The sequence below is a fragment of the Pteronotus mesoamericanus genome, unplaced genomic scaffold, assembly GCF_021234165.1.
Source record: "Pteronotus mesoamericanus isolate MK-2021 breed Mesoamerican mustached bat unplaced genomic scaffold, CSHL_Meso_final contig_269, whole genome shotgun sequence".
Taxonomy (NCBI): domain Eukaryota; kingdom Metazoa; phylum Chordata; class Mammalia; order Chiroptera; family Mormoopidae; genus Pteronotus; species Pteronotus mesoamericanus.
Genome location: NW_026555114.1, coordinates 2874854 through 2878073, shown reverse-complemented (window position 1 = coordinate 2878073; position 3220 = coordinate 2874854). Strand labels below are relative to the sequence as shown.

The following is a 3220-nucleotide window of genomic DNA, read 5'->3' as shown; positions in this document are numbered from 1 at the left end:
GAGCAGGTACTAGACATTGTAAGGTAGTAAGAACTTGAAAGATAAATATTTAGAGAAAACCTCCAAGGACAAACTCCCAAATAGGAAAAAAAAATTGTATTAGCATGCTGATTCTTCTCTTTCTCTTAGTAAAACTTTGCCGTGAAATGTGGGTTATCATAGTGAGAAGGGGAGAAAGGCTGATTTGGAAAGCATGTTGAAATGTGGCAAAAGGAGAAAGGATTTTTAAAGTGTACCCTTCAAGGAAATGACTCAAAACATTACATTGTGAATTCCTTTTTTGTACTTTGGCTTCACAAGGGTAATAACATCTCCCAAATTACTAAGTCTGACTGGTCTTTGTCATTGTTGTTACCTCATTTATTAGCACTTCCTAATATTAGACATTGTGCTAAGTGTTTTGTATATATTATTGCTTTTACTTCTCACACAAAAACCTAGGCGATAGGCACTATTAACATTCTCACTTCATATGGAGAACATTGAGGCTAAATTCCAGCCTCGGTAAGACGTTAGTGATGTGTAGCATCTGGATAGCATGAAATAAGCGACCAGCTGAGGCACTTGGAAGAAGAAACATGGTTAAGAGCAACCTATTAGAGCTTAAGTGTAGTTATAGTGGAATCAGAGAATGGGAACTCAGAAAGAAAAAAAGAAAGAACTCAGAAAAGTGCTTTCCCAATGTTTCCAGGACTCTTATGGTAATAAAACATATACATTAGTGTGTTTTTTTAAGATTTTATTTATTTATTTTTAGATAAAGGGGAAGGGAGGGAGAAAGAGGGAGAGAAACATCAATGTGTGGTTGCCTCTTGCACACCCCCTTCTGGGGACCTGGCCTGCAACCCAGGCATGTGCCCTGATTGGGAATTGAACCAGCGACCCTTTGGTTCGCAGGCTAGCAATCACTCCACTGAGCCATGCCAGCCAGAGATTTTTCATCCATTCATATTGTGCTTCCTTCCATGAATTAGGCACTATATTGGGACAGGGAATGCAATGATGAACACATGCAACTTGCAGGCTATTGGAAGACAGATCATTCAAATAGTGATAACATGAGAAGTACTAGAATATAGAGCAGTATTTTCTAAACTTTTCTGAAACTGAGAAGCTCCTGGGTGACGTGTTAAATATGCAGATTACCAAGTTGCTCCCATGGAAATTCTGAGATCTTGGAATCTACTTGTTAACAAACAACATACCAGTAGATGAGTCTTATATTCAGGAAAGTTTTGGTGTGTATACAAGTGCTTTGAGAGATCAAAGGTGGGGTGTATACCCAGCCTGGGGAATTATTGTTGGCTTCACAGAGGTGGTGACAACTGAAAAGGAAGTATGGGGACAAGAGGTGTTCCATCCCCAGCAAGGGCACCATCGTGTTCCAAAGTGTGGAAGTATGAGCAGCACTGACCTATTTAGGGTGTTGAGAGCAATTTGGCCCTGTTGGAGCACAAAAGCTACAAAGGGAAATAGAAAATGATAAGACTGGAGAGAAAGTTGGGGGCCAGATTATGAAGATCCTGGAATGCCATGTAAGGAAATTTAGATTTTAGGAGATGCTTTTTAGACTGCCTGGGCCCCTATATGTTTATATTTGTATATATTTATATTATATTATTGTATTTAAGTATTATTTCTATAATATCTGTATGGTATTTATATATGTATATATTAGCATTAAATATCATTTATATATTCTACTCTGATATATTATATTTATACTATTTCTATTTACTGTAAATTAATTATTATTTTTTTAAAACAAGACTTGGTGGTATATTGCAGAGGAACAAGAGACTTATTTGTTTGGGCCTCTGTAGAGGGTGCTGGCCAGGCTGCTGGGAGCCAATGTGGTCGTGTTAGTGAAGGGAATCCAAATGAGAGAACTGAGGTGGACAGGCAGACCTCACAGAGAACGGGCTGGAAAGACTGGGACAGCCATCTCCTCCTTCTTGAAAACTTCTCTTTCAAACCCAAAGAAGATTTAGCTTCTACTTTGTTTTTATAAAACTAAATATAAGTGGAATCATACAATATTTGTCCTTTTGTGTCTGGCTTTGTTCACTTAGCATAATGCTTTCAAGCTTCATCCATGTTGTAGCATCAGTAGCTTTTTTTTTCTTCTTTAACATGCAGAGTGCTATGCTTCTTATTCTCTGATAAACTAGAAGTCTATTCCTAGATGTTTCTCTTGTGTGCTTCATTTGCTTATTAGTAAACAAAGTCCTATAAAAGGTGGGTTCACCTAGTCCTCAGACTCAGATCCATCTTCATCTTGACTAATCTGGAAGCAACAAAGTTCGTAAGTCTCCTTCTCAGATGCAACCACATGAAACCAAGCATGAAGACTTTTTCTTAAGATATTTCTTGGTAAGATAATTCAAATATCTTTTAAAGAATAGTTTCTAAGAAATAAGTGTGATTTTATTTTTGAAGCATTTGATGTGAACAACATTCCCAAGATTTCCAGTATTTCCACTGACTTTTTAAAAAAAGATTGTATTTATTTATTTTTAGAGAGGGGAAGGGAGGTAGAGAGAGAAACATCAATGCATGGTTGTCTCTCGCGCGCCCTCTACCGGGGACCTGGCCTGCAACCCAGGCATGTGCCCTGACTGGGAATCCAATCAGCGACCTTTTGGTTTGCAGGCCAGCGCTCAGTCCACTGAGCCACACCAGCCAGGGCAGTTATTCCATTGACTTTAACCTTCTCCTGTAGAAACGGTTCAAAATTTGTGAAATCAAAAATTCCATCTTCTACTGGGTAAGTAAGGTCCAAACCAAACTTCCACCTTGTCTTCTTAGGCTTCTTGACTTTCGGCGTCATCTTGCAGCTAGTCCGTGAGCATCACCAGTTTTAGAAGCTGCCCAGTGCCTCCAATGCGCAGGCAGAGTGGAGACCCACTCATCTTGTCCACCTCCCTCTTTATCCCAGATAAGAATATGGAGGTTCAGAGGGAGAAAGTGACATTCACTTATCTTCCACTCACGGAGCACGCATTTACTGCCCACTACCCCGTGCCAGGCCCTGTGCTGGGTGCAGTGAGGCTCCGTGAACTGGAACTCAGAACTCCTATCTGAACTCCCTGGGAAGCTTCACAAGTTCCCCTTTACAGTACACCCTTTACCTTGTGTTTGAAAAAGTTCAAGCTTCAACAACAATAAAATAGGATTTTCTACTCTGGGGTAATTTAGAGAATCAATTTTTAATATGCTT

General features: G+C 39.5%; 1 pseudogene; it reads right to left on the bottom strand.

The window, feature by feature from the left end:
• Window positions 1-2248: 2248 nt before the first annotated feature.
• Window positions 2249-2830, bottom strand: LOC129071520 (60S ribosomal protein L22-like 1; annotated as a pseudogene).
• Window positions 2831-3220: the final 390 nt, after the last annotated feature.